Here is a 19,247-nt window from a genome sequence, read left to right as displayed (position 1 = left end):
TCAAGCGGTCACTTCTCCGGGTAAGACATGTTAGGTAGCTTCCTCATTCTTGTTAAGAAATCAAGGTCCTGAGATTCAACATATGGGAGTTCTCCCAGTATCCTGCCTCAGCAGCGGATCAGTGGGACCCCATCCAGGGCCTGTGTTTTCAGGACTTACACATTTTTAGGCTATTCATTCCTGCAATTTCATAGATGGGGCATAAGTAAACATTTCTTTCAATTTTTACCAGAGGAAAATACATTACCAATTTCTTATCTGTAATGTGTAAAATCTAATAATGTACTATTGATCAATGTCTTGGAGGCTAACGTTATTGTTATTCAAGCATCAGGGGGTCAAATCACTTCTGTTCTCTACCCTCTAACATTTCTCACTGGATATTATTACCCACTCAAACCAAGATTACCGGAAGTAATTAATAGCATTCTGATTCAGTTCCTATCTGACCACATACAGTGAAATTTCAGTTTCAAATAATTTATTTTGCTATCATGCATTTAAGGTATAGTCAAGCTGACTTCAGTGGCCTCAATGGCCATCAGTTTCACATTTGCTGAAGACACCTCAAAGACCTAGGGCAGAATTGTCCCAGATTTGCACCAAGTGTGGTGGTGGGCGTGAAAGAAGGCCAAAATGGCGGGTTTTTGGGCCATATAGTCCCCCTCCTGGCGTGCCTCATTAATAATGCATTCAAGGGAAATATTCCAGATCACTGGCAGGCGGGCTCGGTCACCTCAGCGCTTCCTCGCTCCGGGCGCCATATTTAAATTGCACCAGAGCGCAGCCTGCTTCATGTCTTCAGACTAGGACTGCTCCAGGCGACAGATGGCCCTGAAAGCTAAGAAGACGGTGGCTCCCAAATTTGTGATGCTTCTCTGGGGTGCCTGCTGGATGCAGTGGAAGGCCGTCATGATGTCCTTTACCCCTACTCTGGTTGCAGGAGGTCTACCGGAGTCACCAATCCAGCCAAAGAGGCGGTGGCAACAGTGGTCAGCACCACCGGAGTACAGAGAAGAACAGCCAGACAATGCAGGAAGAGGATGAATGCTCTCGTCTGTTCCACCAGGGTAAGTCAACCACCTCATCACTCTCAGCTCACACACTCTCAAACCCATCACACATCCACAGGAATCTCACACCTAAAGGGACAACAGCACTAACCCTCACACGCACCCTCACATCTCCATCCATATCCTCTGGAGCTCACGTCCTCATCCTGCCCATGGCTCCGCTCACCACACAAACATTCCATGCAGTGCCACGCATCCTGCTCACACACTCTCCATCTGTTTTCATGCAGGAGAAGCTGGCTCACAACAGCAGAGAGAGGTCCGAGACTTGGGGTGGAGTGGCCGACATTAGGCCCCTCACTCACTTTGAGGAGTGTGCCATCGCACTGACTGATGAGGACGTGGACCATGCCTGTGGCGATGGTGAGGTTGGCAGTGAACACCCACATGAGGATCCTGCACCACATCATCCCCCTCTCAACACAACTGTGAGTGCTCTCTCTCCTGCTTTTAAATCTGCTGCCATGCCCTAATTATCTCTACGTTGGTTCACAGGGAGCTCTGCCAAGCGACTGACACCCTCAGCCAGACAGTCCCTCAGCTCTATCCAGGTCCTCACCTCCAGCCAAGAGGACAACTCTTCCATCGAAGGCCTGGAAATAAGTAGCCTGGAAGACTTGTCACAGCGCATACCCACACCCTACACCAGTGCTGAGACACACACCTCGATGGAACCTAGATCTAGAGCAGGCTCGGGTTCATATTTTGGAGGTCACCGCACGGATGTGTGTCTGCAGCAGGAGGAGGCAGGTTCAGTCGAGCTCCCCGGCACTCGGAGGACTGCTGGGGAAGGGGCATCTGTTAGGTCTGAGTCAGATGACAAGCCTCTGGATTCGGCCTTCCAACTCATCGTGACGAGTCAGCAGGAGGCGGGGGAATATCACACGGAGCTGTTGGAAGCCCTCAGCAGAGAGGCACACAATTCAGAGGAGCACATCCACCTGCTCTCCAATGAAGTGATGCCCACATGTACACGTGTGGAGGTCTCCATTGGGAGGATGGAGGATGCAATTGAGACCCTGGTCCAGCAGAACGCAGAGATGTGTGCAGACCTGCACTTCATCATGGTAGCCATGGGTGAGTTCCTGCATTGGCAATGCGAGAGGGAAACAGGGCACCTTGACATCCCTCCAGGCGCTTCTTCTCCTCAAGATGTCAGGCTGGGCCTTTGGGCACCCTAAGGGAGGAGGAGCGGCAGCTGGACACCCCTGGGTCATCTACTCAAGAATCTTAGAGTCTGTCCTCTCCCTCCGAGTCCCCTTTGCCTGTGTCCCCCTCAACCTCCTCCTCTGTCACCACAGAGGGAGCAGCTGGCCTACAGGAGGACAGCCAAAGCAAGCGAGGGCCCTCAAGGCCTCAACTCTCCAGAGGACACATGCCGAGTCATCAGGGGCAACAGGGCCAGACATTGTACAGGCTGTCTCCACCTCTGCTGCAGATGTCAGGGCAGCACCAAGAAGAAATGGTAGGCCTAGAAAATTAAGAATTTCTGATCACAAGTGGTTGCACAGGTGAACACATTTTGTCATCTTATAATTTGAAAATATATTCACTTTCACTGAATAATGTTGACTTTCAGCTTAATTTTTAGGCTATTTATTCCTCCCCCTCCATATCCTCCATCTAGCAGCTCAGCTGCATGCAACTGGGCCACGAGTGATTCTGGAGGGAGAAGTGTGTGTGGCAGGGCCTTTTGGAGCCCCTCGCACGCACATGGCGCCCTTCATCCATCGCACTCAACTCACTGTCCCGAGCATTATCAATGCTGCCTGCTGTGGTTCTCTTTCAGTTGTCCATCTGAGCTGACCTGCATTTCCGCCCACCCACTGATCACATTCCTATGCAGCACCTGTGCCCCTTCAACACGAGGCACCGCTCACTTTCGATTTCTGCAAAATGGTAGTTGTCAAGTTTATCGTTATCTCCCCCGTCCTTTCTGCTCCCCAGTCACCTATATCCTTTCCCCATCACTGTGGACCCCCTGGCATCACCTTCAACCTCCCCACTGTCACCTACCAACCCGAACCCTTTTCTTTCCAGGATGTCCAGGTGAACGTGCATGTTCCCTACTTTCTCAAGAATCCCACCCCCATCCACATTCACCTCTCTGACCTCCTCCATCCCACACCCACGGTCCGTGTCTGCCTCCGAGTCCCCATCAACCACCCTCGCCATCCCTCCTACCATTACCAACTCACCCTCCCGTCCTACCGGCTCCCTCTGCCCCTCACATTCACCACTCCCTCTTACCATGCCAACTCTCAGTTCTCGGCCCAAGAGGCAGTCATTGACTCTACAGACCCTTCCCATGCACATTCACGAGGACATCCACCCATCCTTACTCCCTCCTCCACCCAGACTCTCCCCCTGGACACCTTCCCCATCCTGGACATCCTCCCTTACACCTTCCTCCCTTCTTACACCTACCTCCCCACTTGCAGCATTCTTCCCCGTTATACCCTTCACCCCCATACTCCCTCCTCCCCTTGTAGTCCCTCCTCTCCCGTATTTCCTCCTACCCCTTCTCAACTTTACCCTGCCCGACACCTTCATCCCCCTCTCCCTACCTCACCCCCGACACCTTCATTGTCCCCCTCCCAACCTCACCCCACCTCCTGGTACACTTTCCCCTCCCACTCACACCTAGACCTTCCTCTCCTGCCCCACTCCAGTACACCTTCGTCTCCCACTCACACCTAGACCTTCCTCTCCTCCACACTTTGTCAACCATCTGTAGCGATCCATGGCCACCCAGCATGCGATGCAAGCAATACCAGGGTCCGGTAGCTGTAGGGCTCCAGCATCTTCTTCTCCTTGGATGTCCGCAATGTGAGCAAGGCCTTAACGGTAAGCCCAGACTTCTGCATGTCATGCTTGTCCAGACGTGTTCTAGGCCAGTGTGTTTTCCCGCCGGCGTATCACTAAATCAGGTGGGGCGGGGGGGGGGGGCACTCCCAGTCGGGCCTTACTTTGCAACCAATCATGGATGCAAATCGGGTTCATGCCAGCCTCCAGCAGGATTTGAGTTCTGCCAAGGTGGAACTTTGGATGATCCCGGTGTGATATCATGCTGGCGTGAAACTGATTTCTGCCCCTCACACCGAATTGTCCCCTCCTGCCTGCCATGATGCCCACTGCCAAAGGGACTGGACAATTCCGCGCCTAAACTATTTCTAGCAATCAACCAAAGATTAGATTAGAGGGTAATTTTACCAGTTAATCTACCTTTCACTCACATCCATAGAGATTTTCAAACTAATTTGTTCTATGTGAACCCTGACCTCTCATGGTAATTTGAGATATATCTAAGTTGTAAATGAAACCTTACTAGTAATACCAACCAACTCTAAAAATCATACTTTTACAACAAGGCAATACATTTAATGCACATTAAAATGAATATGTGAGGCTTCACTATTCGATTTACAAGGGATTTTACAAATATTTCTGTACAGCCATTGCTGCCAAAAATAGTAAGCCAGAACTCCTTCATAAATTATCCTTTTAAAGACTACCTTATAGCAGCAAGCAGAATCAATTAATGCTTTGTGCAATAAACAGTTGGGAGTCCAAAGCACAAGGCGCAAAGTTTGTTTTGAAAAGGAGAGTTTAGGTTAAGTGCTGCTAACTCTGTAATAAATCACAGTCTGGGCTTGTGCCATGCTGATCGAATTGTTCTCCTGAGCTTTAAAGGGGATAAATATGTCACATGATAATCCTCTCAAACTAAAAGAAGGAAGTGCGATCCATGAAATGAAATAAAGAACTCATTAGTTAGACAGAAATAACTTACATTTTTCTAACACTTTTCACCACCACAGGATATCCCAACGTGCTTTGAACATAAGTAATTTGACCCTCTGATGCTGGATTAACAAGAACAATCGTTTCTGATAGTTTTACCTTTCATACATTACAGGTAAGGGACTTGGGATATATTTTTCTTGGTAAGAACAGAAAAAAATGTATGTTTTTAACATAAATCCACAGTCAGTTTGGTTTTTTTTGTTAACACCAGGCTCACACAAAAACAATTAAATAAAGGAGTAGATCACTTTTAGCTGTTGGTTGAAGCATAAATTTTAGCCAAGGCACCTGGAGAACTTGGCTGCTCCTCTTCAAGGGGAGAATTTTCTGCTCATCGGGTGAGCGCGTGCCTGTCCCGACCAAGTGTAAAATGACACATGATGACGTCGGGCGGGCGTCCAAACGTCATTGTGCACTGGTGCGATATTTCAGCCAGTGGGCACATGCCGGAGTTGGCAGTATGCCCACCGACAATTAAAAGGCCTATTAAGGCCACTAAAAGGATAATTAAATTACATTTTTCGCTGCCCGTCCAACCTTGTGGTTGGCGGGCAGGCAAAAAGGCCAAACGGCCTTTGCATTTTTTAGGAAATCTCATCCACGGGCAGGATGAGATTTCCAAAAGCTAATAAAAATAAAATAAAATAAAATTTTTTAAATTTAATTAATAACATGTCCCCACTCATGTGACAGAGTCACGTGAGGGGACATGTTTTATAACAGTTTAGAAATCTTTATTTTTAATTTTCAAAACTCTTCTTCTCCCTGAGGTAGCTCTGTGCCTCAGGGAGCTTTTCCAGTGCACAACCACAAAGTTTGCATTTGCCCACCACCCCCCAACACACAGGCAGCGTTGAGCACTGCCACGCGTGACTCACGCTGGGTGGGCCTTAACTGGCCCACCAGTGTGAAATCGCGGTCCAGCCCTAGTCGCGGATGGCGGTTGGCTTCCTGACCGCCCCCACATGGGAAAAATCCTCCCCCAAGTTATGCCATGAGATCTTTTAAATCCAATTAAGAGGGCAGGTGGAAATCTAATTTTGCATCTCATCTGAAAGCCAGCACCTCTGACAATGCAGCACTTCCTCAGTGTTGCATTGGAGTGTCACTCAAGATAATGTGCTGAAGTCTCTGGAGTGGGATGTGAGCTCATAACCTTTTGCCTCAGAGTTGGGAGTGCTACCAGTCAGCCAAGGTCGACACTTAGTGAATATTAAAGATGTAGTTTGAGAAACAGCAGAATTTCAGTAGTGCCCAAAAATGGGCATGGGGATCGCTTCAGATGCAGGTAGCAAACAAACTTGGTGCTACCTGTTCATGTTCATAATTGTAGCATGCAGCCAGCACTAGGCTACAGTTGAGTGGGTGCACACCTAAGTAGGGGGTTCAAAATTGTGAGGCTATCACAAGTTAAAGTTAGACGATGCTACTTAAAGACTGCCTGCACCTTCTCAAGGGGAAATGCATTTTGACTGGAGCAGATGCGAGAAGTCATTTTGTCAGTGAGTTTCTCTTGAGAAAGGGCAAGAATGACACAACATGGCAGACTCCAAGGTTCTCCGATGTAGCACTGGAAATCTTATCACAGGAGATGGTCAGGAGGAAAGTGGCCCAGAGACATCCAGGAGATCCTCCAGACAGACACAGACGTGACAGAAAAACAATGCTATCTTTTCTTTCAATTTGGAATTGTTAGGAATTGTTCACTCCCTGACAGGGCCCTGCACTGGGAAACAGTAGCATAGCACACTTATGATCACTTTCTGCTGCTGGAAAACAACAATCTTAAGACCTAACAGCCCTCCAGTCTGAAGAGCTCCAGGTGCAACGCCCATTAACAGTTTCTTTGGGTGCTACTGGGGTGGGCAAAGCCCAAAAAATCACCAGAGAAAGTAAAGATGGCATAGATCCAACACTATCATCTCTTCTGACTTTTTCTTCAACTTTAGGAAAAAATTCTTATTTCCAACTATTTCCTGCTCTGTAACATTGCCCAATTTCATCACTGCCTCAACGTATCTGCTTCTTAAACCCCCATTTGTGCCTTTGTTACCTTTAGACTTGACTATACTGAAGTATTCCTGGTCAGTGTCTATGGTTTGACCTCTGCAAACTTGAGGTCATTCAAAACTCTGCTGCAACTCTGGGTTCCAAAGTCCACCCCTCATCCTCACCGTGGAACCGGGGCAACAAGTATGAAAGTGTCGATCGAAACAGGGTGAAATACAGTGGGGCTCCTTATGTCCTGGGCTGCATCAGTTACTGTGAAGGTCTCTTAGGAACCCTAGAAATACTCATGGGGCATTGACAAACAAGTCCTCAACAGCAGAACAGGCTGAGGAAGATCTGCCATCTGGAATGTCTCAACGGCTGTTCTGGTGGATGAAGGCTGAAGCAGAACAAAACCTCCAATCATCTTGGTTTCCTTGTCATTAGATCAAGGTTTCATTCTGTCAAGACATGTGTGGAAGCTGCTGTGTAACGGCTTTTCCACACTGAACGATGTCACACACAGGCATCTTTCTTTCTGAGCACATCTCCCAAGCTCTTCTGTGACCAGCAAATAGGGACAAGAGCATGATTGTGTTGTCTGGAAGCTTCTAGTCATGATCTGGTATGGAGGCAGGAGTTACAAGATGATTGTCTAGCACTTGGATGTGGCAGAGCTGTCCTTCAGCAGCTGTAACTGCGACCGAGCAGCCCTCTTCAGGGTTCACTCTGCTCACCCCTTATTGGGGAGGGGGCTAGAAAAGGTGCCCTAAACATAGTTTGCCTCACCTCTCCCAATTGGATAGTTGCATCCAGTGGAATCGCCTTCTGCAGTAGAAACACACAGAAGTTACAAGTAGTAAAACTTGAGGACATCAGCATCCTCAAGGACACACCTAGGAGTGAACACCCAGAGTGTTGCACTGTGTTTGACACCCGAGACTCCAACACTATGACACCAACATCGCCGCTTTGAGTGAGACCTGGGGAGCTGGAGAGGGGCAGCTCAAGGAATTCCAAGGTGGCTGTAACTTTCTTCTGGGAAGGGAAATCAGAAGAAGAACGCAGAACTCACAGATAAAAACAAAAAGCTAAAAGCTACTGCGGATGCTGGAAATCCAAAACAAAATAAAAACAGAATTACCTGGAAAAACTCAGCAAGTCTGGCAGCATCGGCGGAGAAGAAATCAGTCAACGTTTCGAGCCCTCATGGCCCTTCAGCAGAACTGAAGCATAGTTTCAACAAGGGAGAAATATAAATTGGTTTAAGGTGGGTGGGGGGGAAGAGACACATTGAGGGTGTGGTGTGAGCAGATAATCAAAAGATGTCAGAGACAAAAGGGTCAAAGAGGTGTTGAAGGTGGTGGTCTTTGTCTGAGAAAAGTGCTAATTAAGAATGCAAGACAGGATATTCAAAGTACAGCTCTAGTGGGGGTGGGGTGGAAAGACTAAAGGTTTTAGTTTTAGATTTAAAAATAATGGAAATAGGTGGGGAAAGAAGAATCTATATAACTTATTGAAAAAAAAGGCGGGTGGGGGGGGGAAAGAAACGGGGTGGGGATGGGGGGAGGGGGAGTTTAAGATCTAAAGTTGTTGAATTCAATATTCAGCCCAGAAGGCTGTAAAGTGCCTAGTCGGAAGATGAGGTGCTGTTCCTCCAGTTTGCGTTGGGCTTCACTGGAACAATGCAGCAAGCCAAGGACAGACATGTGGGCAAGAGAACAGGGTGGAGTGTTAAAATGGCAAGCGACAGGGAGGTTTGGGTCTTTCTTGCGGACAGACCGCAGGTGTTGCGCAAAACGGTCGCCCAGTTTGCGTTTGGTCTCTCCAATGTAGAGGAGACCGCATTGGGAGCAACGAATGCAGTAGACTAAGTTAGGGGAAATGCAAGTGAAATGCTGCTTCACTTGAAAGGAGTGTTTGGGCCCTTGGACGGTGAGGAGAGAGGAAGTGAAGGGGCAGGTGTTGCATCTTCTGCGTGGGCATGGGGAGGTGCCATAAGTGGGGGTTGAGGAGTAGGGGGTGATGGAGGAGTGGACCAGGGTGTCCCGGAGGGAACGATCCCTACGGAATGCCGTCAAGGGGGGTGAAGGGAAGATGTGTTTGGTGGTGGCATCATGCTGGAGTTGGCGGAAATGGCGGAGGATGATCCTTTGAATGCGGAGGCTGGTGGGTGATAAGTGAGGACAAGGGGGACCCTATCATGTTTCTGGGAAGGAGGAGAAGGCGTGAGGGAGGATGCGCGGGATATGGGCCGGACACGGTTGAGGGCCCTGTCAACGACCGTGGATGGAAAACCTCGGTTAAGGAAGAAGGAGGACATGTCAGAGGAGCTGTTTTTGAAGGTAGCGTCATCAGAACAGATGCGACGGAGGCGAAGGAACTGAGAGAATGGGATGGAGTCTTTACAGGAAGCGGGGTGTGAGGAGCTGTAGTCGAGGTAGCTGTGGGAGTCGGTAGGCTTGTAATGGATATTGGTGGACAGTCTATCATCAGAAATTGAGACAGAGAGGTCAAGGAAGGGAAGAGAAGTGTCAGAGATGGACCATGTGAAGATGATGGAGGGGTGGAGATTGGAAGCAAAATTAATAAATTTTTCCAGGTCCCGACGAGAGCATGAAGCAGCACCGAAGTAATCATCGATGTACCGGAGAAAGAGTTGTGGGAGGGGGCCGGAGTAGGACTGGAACAAGGAATGTTCCACATACCCCATAAAGAGACAGGCATAGCTGGGGCCCATGCGGGTACCCATAGCCACACCTTTTATTTGGAGGAAGTGAGAGGAGTTAAAGGAGAAATTGTTCAGTGTGAGAACAAGTTCAGCCAGACGGAGGAGAGTAGTGGTGGATGGGGATTGTTGGGGCCTCTGTTCAAGGAAGAAGCTAAGGGCCCTCAGACCATCCTGGTGGGGGATGGAGGTGTAGAGGGATTGGACATCCATGGTGAAGAGGAAGCGGTTGGGGCCAGGGAACTGGAAATTGTTGATGTGACGTAAGGTGTCAGAGGAATCACGGATGTAGGTGGGAAGGGACTGGACAAGGGGAGAGAGAAGGGAGTCAAGATAACGAGAAATGAGTTCCGTGGGGCAGGAACAGGCTGACACGATCGGTCTGCCAGGACAGTTCTGTTTGTGGATTTTGGGTAGGAGGTAGAAGCGGGCCGTCCGAGGTTGGGCGACTATCAAGTTGGAAGCTGTGGGAGGAAGATCTCCAGAGGAGATGAGGTCAGTGACAGTCCTGGAAACAATGGCTTGATGTTCTGTGGTGGGGTCATGGTCCAGGGAGAGGTAGGAGGAAACGTCTGCGAGTTGACGCTCAGCCTCCGCGAGGTAGAGGTCAATGCGCCAGACCTCTACCTCGCGGAGGCTGAGCGTCAACTCGCAGACGTTTCCTCCTACCTCTCCTTGGACCATGACCCCACCACAGAACATCAAGCCATTGTTTCCAGGACTGTCACTGACCTCATCTCCTCTGGAGATCTTCCTCCCACAGCTTCCAACTTGATAGTCGCCCAACCTCGGACGGCCCGCTTCTACCTCCTACCCAAAATCCACAAACAGAACTGTCCTGGCAGACCGATCGTGTCAGCTGTTCCTGCCCCACGGAACTCATTTCTCGTTATCTTGACTCCCTTCTCTCTCCCCTTGTCCAGTCCCTTCCCACCTACATCCGTGATTCCTCTGACACCTTACGTCACATCAACAATTTCCAGTTCCCTGGCCCCAACCGCTTCCTCTTCACCATGGATGTCCAATCCCTCTACACCTCCATCCCCCACCAGGATGGTCTGAGGGCCCTTAGCTTCTTCCTTGAACAGAGGCCCCAACAATCCCCATCCACCACTACTCTCCTCCGTCTGGCTGAACTTGTTCTCACACTGAACAATTTCTCCTTTAACTCCTCTCACTTCCTCCAAATAAAAGGTGTGGCTATGGGTACCTGCATGGGCCCCAGCTATGCCTGTCTCTTTATGGGGTATGTGGAACATTCCTTGTTCCAGTCCTACTCCGGCCCCCTCCCACAACTCTTTCTCCGGTACATCGATGATTACTTCGGTGCTGCTTCATGCTCTCGTCGGGACCTGGAAAAATTTATTAATTTTGCTTCCAATCTCCACCCCTCCATCATCTTCACATGGTCCATCTCTGACACTTCTCTTCCCTTCCTTGACCTCTCTGTCTCAATTTCTGATGATAGACTGTCCACCAATATCCATTACAAGCCTACCGACTCCCACAGCTACCTCGACTACAGCTCCTCACACCCCGCTTCCTGTAAAGACTCCATCCCATTCTCTCAGTTCCTTCGCCTCCGTCGCATCTGTTCTGATGACGCTACCTTCAAAAACAGCTCCTCTGACATGTCCTCCTTCTTCCTTAACCGAGGTTTTCCATCCACGGTCGTTGACAGGGCCCTCAACCGTGTCCGGCCCATATCCCGCGCATCCTCCCTCACGCCTTCTCCTCCTTCCCAGAAACATGATAGGGTCCCCCTTGTCCTCACTTATCACCCCACCAGCCTCCGCATTCAAAGGATCATCCTCCGCCATTTCCGCCAACTCCAGCATGATGCCACCACCAAACACATCTTCCCTTCACCCCCCTTGACGGCATTCCGTAGGGATCGTTCCCTCCGGGACACCCTGGTCCACTCCTCCATCACCCCCTACTCCTCAACCCCCACTTATGGCACCTCCCCATGCCCACGCAGAAGATGCAACACCTGCCCCTTCACTTCCTCTCTCCTCACCGTCCAAGGGCCCAAACACTCCTTTCAAGTGAAGCAGCATTTCACTTGCATTTCCCCTAACTTAGTCTACTGCATTCGTTGCTCCCAATGCGGTCTCCTCTACATTGGAGAGACCAAACGCAAACTGGGCGACCGTTTTGCGCAACACCTGCGGTCTGTCCGCAAGAAAGACCCAAACCTCCCTGTCGCTTGCCATTTTAACACTCCACCCTGTTCTCTTGCCCACATGTCTGTCCTTGGCTTGCTGCATTGTTCCAGTGAAGCCCAACGCAAACTGGAGGAACAGCACCTCATCTTCCGACTAGGCACTTTACAGCCTTCTGGGCTGAATATTGAATTCAACAACTTTAGATCTTAAACTCCCCCTCCCCCCATCCCCACCCCGTTTCTTTTCCCCCCCCCACCCGCCTTTTTTTTCAATAATTTATATAGATTCTTCTTTCCCCACCTATTTCCATTATTTTTAAATCTAAAACTAAAACCTTTAGTCTTTCCACCCCACCCCCACTAGAGCTGTACTTTGAATATCCTGTCTTGCATTCTTAATTAGCACTTTTCTCAGACAAAGACCACCACCTTCAACACCTCTTTGACCCTTTTGTCTCTGACATCTTTTGATTATCTGCTCACACCACACCCTCAATGTGTCTCTTCCCCCCCACCCACCTTAAACCAAGTTATATTTCTCCCTTGTTGAAACTATGCTTCAGCTCTGCTGAAGGGCCATGAGGGCTCGAAACGTTGACTGATTTCTTCTCCGCAGAACTCACAGAGTTGGATTTGCCATCAAGAATGAACTTGTGAACTGGCTTCATGAGTTCCCTCTTGGAAGAAATGAACACCTCGTGACTCTTCGTCTCAAACTGGCAAGGAGCCAATTTGCATTGTGGTCAGTGCATATGTTCCAATTCTGGATGCTGACAATGAAACCAAAGAAGATCTCTATGCCAAAATTGACCAAGCTCTCTGTGGGGTTCCAAAGGAGGACAGGTTATTCTTCTTGGCGGTTTCAATGCCAAAGTTGGAAGAGATTCCAATCTCTGGAATGGAACAATTGGCAGGGAAGGAGTTGGAAATGTCAACTCCAACATTCTTCTCCTTACCAAATAAGCAGAAGACGGACTTATCATCACCAATACCCTGTTCTGTCTGAAGAACAAGTACAAAACATCACGGCAACACCCATGGTCCAGGCACTGGCACCCGATCGATAACATCATCATCCGTGCCCGAATCGCAAAGCTGTCCGCATCACTAGAGCAATGACAGTGGCTGATGATTGCTGTGATCACCGACTTATAAATTTAATTATGTCCATCAAACTGGCTCCCAGACGATGGGTGCAACAGAAGAGATGCCCATGAAAGATCAACATCGAAGCTCTGAAGGATCCAATCCTTCCGATTCCAACAATGTCCTCGGGAAAATCTTTCAAAGTTCAATCAAGAACAGAAGAACAGTGTCCACAGTACTTGAATGTCCTTAAGGCCAACATCATCAAGTGTCCCTGTAAAGGGACACTTGGATGTTTTGTCAGGAAACATCAGGACTGTTTTAATGAAAATGGTGAGGATATCAATGAACTGATTGATCACAAGCACAAAACTTTCTGCGTCTAGTGGAATAACCCAAACTCAAAGCAAAAAAAAAAACTGGCTCACCAACTAGTGAAGATGGAGGTACAAATGTCACCTGTGACATGAAGGACATGTGGTGGGCAGACAACATATGAACATACGAATTACGAGTAGGAGTATGCTACTTGGCCCCTCAAGCCTGCTCTGCCATTCAATAAGACCATGGCTGACCTGAATGTAACCTCAACCCACATTGTTGCCTACCCCCAATAACTTTTCATCCCCTTGTTAATCAAGAATCTATCTAGCTCTGCCTTGAAAACATTCAAAGACTCTGCTTCCATCACCTTTGAGGAAGCGAGTTCCAAAGCCCCTCAATGCTCTGAGATAAGGCAAAAGAAATTCAACATCTCAATGACAGGAATGAAATCCGTGGCAACAAAGACCATTTATTTCCCAAGTACTCATGGTCCAGCTCCAGCTGAGGCCTAAGGATGGGGAAGGTCTGATCGAGGAAAGGAAATCTGTCAACACCCATTGGAGGGAGCATTTTGAAGGCCTTTCAATCAAGAATCAATTATTGGTGAGAGTGCTTTCAACTCCAATCCACAACGCAGTTAAGGATGAGCCCATAATTCTGCCAATGCTGATGGAGGTATGAAAGTCATCACAAAAATGAAAAGCAACAAAGCAGCAGGAGGTGATAGAATCCCTGTTGAAATCTTCAAGCGCAGAGGAGAGTGACTAACATGACAGATTCATGCCCCTATCTTACAGGCCTGGAGTGAAGAGCAAGTCCTGAATGATCTTAAGGGTGGCATTGTGACAATCTTCAAGAAAGGGGAAAAGTCCAACTGTGGGAATTACAGAGACATGTCCCTGCTTTCCATTGCAGGAAAGATCATTACAAGAACCTTTCTGAATCAATTTATTACACTTGCTGAAGAGCTGCTCTCCGAATCTCAATGTAGGTTTAGGCCATCAAGAGGCACGGCCGACATGATCGTTGCAGCTTGTCAACTACAAAAAAACTGTCACGAACAACATCTGCCTCTCTACATAGCGTTCTTTGACTTGACAAAGGCTGTAAATTGTAAGGCACTCTGGAAGATTCTGCTGTATGGATGTTGTCCAAAATTCGTTACCATCCTTCGCCTACTTCATGATGATGTGTGAGTGGTGATCCTTAATAACAGATCCATTACAGCTCCTTTTGAGGTTAAGACAGGAGTAAAATAAGGTTGTGCTTTCGCTCCAACTCTTTTCTCGATCTTCCTTGCTCCCTGCTCCATCTGACTAGACACAAGCTCCCTGCTGGAGTGCAGCCTACTTGTTGAATGGACGGTAAATTATTTAATCTCAGATGACTCCAACCAAAAACTAAGACCACCCAACCTCAGTCATTGAGCACCAATATGCTGATGATGCTGCAGTAAGTGTTGTATCAGAAACAGATCTTCAGAGAATCATTGAAGTAGTTACCGAATGTATGAGAAGATAGAACTTATGCTCAACATTCAGAACCTAGAGTAATTTCCACTGAAGTCCAGTTAGGATAATGTTTCTTTGTGTGTTCGGGGTCTAGTTGGGTTTCTTTGGGGTTTGGCTATTCTCCCAAAGTAAGCTACTTGAGACTGCAGTTTGTTAAAACCATAATTATTTATTTACACTTCTATATACATCTTAGGAACTCTGCAAGAGGTTGGAATGTCTCCAGATCTCTGTTACTCAGGCCTGAATTGTCCCAGATTTGCACTAAGTGCAGTAGTGGGGAGGAGAAAGAACATTTTACCCGCCAGCTGCAATGGCAGCTTTTCACACCATATTGTCCCAATCCCTCCTCATTAATTATGCATGCTCGGGAAAAACGTGAACATACGAATTAGGAGTTGGAATAGAAAACTCGGCCCCTTGAGCCTGCTCCGCCATTCAATAAGATCATGGCTGATCTGAATGTAGCCTCAACCCCACATTCCTACCTACCCCCGATATCCTATCACCCACTTGTTAATCAAGAATCTATCTAGATTTGTCTTAAAATTATTCAAACACTTTGCTTCCACTGCCTTTTGTGGAAGAGAGTTCCAAAGACTCACAACCCTCTCAGAGAAAAAGATTTCTCCTCATCCCTGCCATTTCGATGGTGAGCAGGCTCCAATTCGCTCGCCACTCCGTCACCTCGCTACTTCCTCACGCTGGGCGCCATATTTAAAGTGCAGCCGGGTGCACACTTCTCAGTGCCTCAAGGAGGCATTGCCTCAAAAGGCAAGAAGACTGCGTCCCGTGGTTTAATGATGCATCCCTCGAGCGCCTTTTGGACACGGTGGAGGCCCGCAGTGATGTCCTCTATCCCCGCTCTGGCAGCAACATCACCAAACTGGCTTGGGAGATGGTGGTAGCAGTGGTCAGCGCCAATGCCCTGCAAAAGAGGACAACCACCCAGTGCCGATAGAGGATGAATGACCTCCTCCGTTCTGCTAGGGTAAGTCACTCTTCTCATTACTCTCAACTCACACACTCACAAACCCATCACACATCCACAGGGATCTCACTCACTGCCAGTCCAAGGGACATCATCATTCATTCTCTCACACACACTTTCATTGTCCTCATTCCATCCATGGGTCCACTATTTAGGGAAGGATGTAAATGCATTGGAGGCGGTTCAAAGGATGTTTACTAGATTAATACCTGGAATGAGTGGGTTGTATAATGAAGAAATTTTGGACAGGCTGGGCTTGTTCCCACTGGAGTTTAGAAGAGTGGGGTGTGATTTGATTGTAGTATACAAGATCCTGAACATCCTTGACAAGGTGGAAGTGGAAAGGATGTTTCCTCTCCTGGCTGAATCCAGAGCTAGGGGGCACTGTTTTAAAATTAGGGGTCACCCTTTTCGGGCAGAGATGAGAATATTTTTCTCTGAGGGTTGTTGGACTTTGGAACTCTCTGCCACAGAAGGTGGTGGAGGCGGGGTCATTGAATATTTTTAAAGCTGAGGTAGATAGTAGGTAGATTCTTGTTAGGCAAGGGAATCAAAGGTTATTGGGATTAGATGGGAATGTGGAATTCAAAACACAAGAAGATCTTATTGAATGACGGAGCAGACTCGAGGAACAGAATGGTCTATTCTTGTTCCTATTTCTTATGTTGTTATGTTCACTCACCACCCACACATGCCAGGCATGCTTATCATCTGGCTTGGCAGGCATCCTGCTTACACTCTCTCCATCTGTATTCATGCAGGACAAGCTGACACACAACAAGAGGGAGCGGTCACAGACTGGTGAAGGAATGCCTGAAATCAAGGTCCTCACAAACTTTGAAAACAGAGCCATCCAGCTAGCCAGTAAGGATCTGGACTATTCCTGTGCTGATGGTGAGGTCGGCAGTGCTCTACCAAGTGAGGATCCAGCAGTGCAACATCCATCAGACAACCATGATATGAGTGATGTGTCCTGTTTCACAGGTCACTGTCATGCACTAATTATCTCCACTTGCTTTCGCAGACCTGGGAAACAGCCAACAGAGTCCATGGCCCAGGGCCTCCAATCAAGCCCCGAAGACACATTGGAAGAAGAATCTGAAGGCACCCTCATTGAAGACCCATCACAGCGCTCACCCACACCCTCCACCAGTGCAGACACACCCACCCCAGTGGGAACTAGTTCTATAGTAGCCTCGGGAGCATAATCTGGTGAGCACATTGCACTGTCTGATTCACAGTAGGCGGTGGCAGGGACTTTCCAGGTCTCCGTCACTTGGAGGGCTGCTGGAGGCCAGAAATCTGCTGAGTCCGAGTCAGATGATGAGCCTCTGGACTTGGTCATGGCACAGTTGCTGGAGCTACAATGGCAAGCTCAGGAAAATCAGGAAGGGATGCCTGCTGTGCTCCTCAGATTGCAAAGCACGATGGAAGAGTCCGTCCATCTTCAGTCTGAGGTGATAGCGCCGGCATGCCAACGCACCGAGGTCAACACTGGTAGGATGGCGGCCGCAATTATACCTTGGTCCAGGACATCAGTCATTGTTGGCCTCCAGCAGTGTTAACACGAGAGGGGCATGGGGCAGCTCGATCTCACTCCAGCTTCCCCTACTCTTCACAGAGTCAGCCAGTGGCCCCCGGGCACCCATAGGGAGCAGGATCAGCAGGTGCAACCCTGGGGCCATCCACCCATGTGACTCAGGGTGTGTCTAGCCGACCCGACTCCCCTCTTCCTGTTACCCCAGCAGCTCCAGCTCCACAGGTTGCAGAGGGTGCCACAGCCACACAACAGGACCCCGAAAGCAGGCTGGGGTTCTTCAGGTCTTGGCCCTTCAGAGAACGCCCATCAAGGTCAACACAGACAGGGCGTAGCAGTCAGCAGGCTGCCTCTATCCCCACTGTAAATGTCCGGGGAGCACCAAGACGCAGCAGCAGGGTTAGGAAGGTTAAGAAGATGTAAGTCTTAAATATGGAACGCTTCACGAATTTGCGTGTCATCCTTGCGCAGGGGCCATGCTAATGTTCTCTGTATCGTTCCAATTTTAGTATATGTGCTGCCGAAGCGAGCACAAGAAGATGGAGTTGCACAGCCTGGGCACAGATGTTAATCACTTGTACCTAATGTTCACTATTGTAAATTAACTCTCAAGAATGTCTCCCTGCCTATGGCTCCTTGTTCTGATGAGCAGTGTTCGTGTCACTCAGATGTGAAACCTTCCTGCACCAGATAAAGGCAGGTGTCTCAGTCCAGGGTCTCTTCTCTGTGCTTTGTGCAGCCTTCAGACCAAAGTGATTGTCCGGCCTCACACTCTCTGGACACATTACTGATGCCTGCACCTCGATGGTGCTTGTCATTGCTGCCAGAATGTCGTTGGCAGGCGTCACAGAGTTCCGTCATTCTCTCTATGTGCTCTCAGCACCTTTAAGGTGGGGCTGGCCCCCATTTCTTCAGCATCTGTGACCAGTGATGCTGTGCTCCTGAAGGGGTCAGGTGCTGAAGACCGACAAAGGATTAGGGGCTTTTAAAGTTTCTTGGCTGCTTATCCATGAGATGGCCCTGATCACAGAGCACAAGTGAGCTGCCCCCAGCCAGACAGGAGTCAGACATTCACAGAGGCTATGTGAAGATCTATGGAGTATCCTCACTGCATGTCATCATCATCCTCCTGCAATCGAGCGACTATTAGGGCCTGCACTGCATCTCCATGTCAGGAGCCTTATCACAGAGGGTATGTGCACTGCCATCAGCCAGACTGGAGTCAAACATTCACAGATGCAATGTGAGGATCTATGAAGTCCCCTCACTGCATGTTGTCATCGTCTTCCGGAATCTAGCAGCTATGAAGACATCCTGAATGTGCCTATCTCATCTGGCCAGTGCGAGGGTCTCATCGATGTCATGCTTACCTTCAAGGACCTCCTCACCCTCATCCCCATCGACGTCCTCCTCATCGGAGGAAATGTTCAGCTCCTCCATCTCCTCCTTAGCCAGCCCCTTGCCGTGTTGCTGCGCCAGGCTGTAAAGGGCGCAGCAGGCGACGACGATGCGTGACACCTTCTGCGAATTATAGTCCAGCGCTCCACGAGACCGGTCCAGGTGCCAGAACCTCATTTTCCGCATCCCGGTGGTTTGCTCCACCAAGGTGCAAGTTGCAGAATGGGGCTTGTTGAACCTTCACTCTGCTGCATTCTGAGGCCACTGTATGGATATCATCAGCCAGGCCCTTGTCCTTGATGAGCCATTCTTGCAGCCTCTGTGGGCCCTGGAAGATGTCAGGGATCTGAGACTGACTGAGAATGTAGGAGTTGTGGACATTCCCTGGGAACCAGGCACAAACCTGCAGGATGTGTTTTTGGTGGTTGCACACCAGCTGTACATTCAACGAGTGGGATCCCTTTCGGCTGATGTTGTTGACCGCTTGTTACCACGGAGTTCTGAGCGCCACATGAGTGATGTTGATGGCACCCTGCACCTGAGGGAAACCAGAGATCAGGGCAAATCCCAGCGCTCTTGCTTCCTGGCTTTTCTGATCCCGGATGAAATGCACAAAGTTGTATGCCTTTGCAAAGA

The 19,247-nt window shown here is 48.9% G+C and overlaps 1 non-coding gene across 1 annotated transcript; it reads right to left on the bottom strand.

Moving 5' to 3' along the window:
* Positions 1-17,639: 17,639 nt before the first annotated feature.
* On the bottom strand, positions 17,640-17,746 carry LOC144689051 (U6 spliceosomal RNA). Its single transcript, XR_013578554.1, has one exon. It is a non-coding gene; the product is annotated as a U6 spliceosomal RNA (small nuclear RNA).
* Positions 17,747-19,247: the final 1,501 nt, after the last annotated feature.

The sequence above is a fragment of the Cetorhinus maximus genome, chromosome 1 (assembly GCF_964194155.1).
Source record: "Cetorhinus maximus chromosome 1, sCetMax3.hap1.1, whole genome shotgun sequence".
Classification (NCBI taxonomy): Eukaryota; Metazoa; Chordata; class Chondrichthyes; order Lamniformes; family Cetorhinidae; genus Cetorhinus; species Cetorhinus maximus.
This window is presented reverse-complemented; position numbering and strand designations above follow the sequence as displayed.